We start from the raw sequence: 997 nt of genomic DNA, 5'->3' as shown, positions 1-997 counted from the left end.
TGTCTGCTGCAAAAATTCATGAAGCTGTGATGTAGTTGTGATTGGGTTACGATATTCGGCAGAGGATGACACAAATGACCCGTTGAAAACGTTGAAAAGTTTGTCAAAGACATCACTGAAAACAGATGTAGCCATGTCAGACAAAGGATTAATTCCAAGTTTACAGTGTCCCGACTGCTTTTGATACACCGCGACTGAGCACTTGCACAGCCAAACAAACCCTTCGACGTCCAAAATTGACACACGGACATGTTTCTTGGTTAACTTGGGTGCCATCCTGAATTAACCCAAGGCACTGTCTTTTTCATAAAATGTTTTAATAACTGCCCAGCTCGCAATACCATCATGGGTGTAAAAATTGTGGTGGATCAAATTGTTTCTAATATTCTTGATCAAGTGTTGAAGATCAAAGAGGACTGTGATTTTATCATCCTCGTGATGAATAAAGGGCTTTTCAGTTCAGGGGTGACACCTAGTTTTCTAAAAACTGTCTGGTTGTTTGGGCCTTGGTCACACACAACTGCTTTCACTTTCAAACCAACATTTTAAAGTTTTTTAATGGCCTCTAACAAAAGCACCTTCAGGTCAGCATGATTGATTGCCGAAGAAGTTAGGGCATAACCAAAAGGTTGCTTCCATTGGCCAATCAACCCTCTTGCCATGAAAACGTTTGCTGAGGATGCAGGTTGATCTCTGGAACTGAGAGATGGATCTCCTATGTCTTCCAGACCCTCCATGTAGTCTCTCTCGACATTATAGTTTAATGACTGCTTGAGTGCTATTTCATCAAAGAGAAGGACACAGAGCTTGTTCTTTTCTTCCATGCAACTAACTTTCAATTTGAAGGCTTCTATGAGTTTGTCAGGAAAGTCGGGATATATTTCAATTCGGAGCACCGGGGAACAGCGACTCTATTTTTAAAAACAGGAAAAAATGTGTCCGGGGAACAGCGACTGCCCTAAGCGAATACATAGACTAAACAAATAGATGCTTGGGG

The sequence above is a fragment of the Aplysia californica genome, unplaced genomic scaffold, assembly GCF_000002075.1.
Source record: "Aplysia californica isolate F4 #8 unplaced genomic scaffold, AplCal3.0 scaffold00890, whole genome shotgun sequence".
Classification (NCBI taxonomy): Eukaryota; Metazoa; Mollusca; class Gastropoda; order Aplysiida; family Aplysiidae; genus Aplysia; species Aplysia californica.
Note: the sequence above shows the minus strand (reverse complement) of the source record.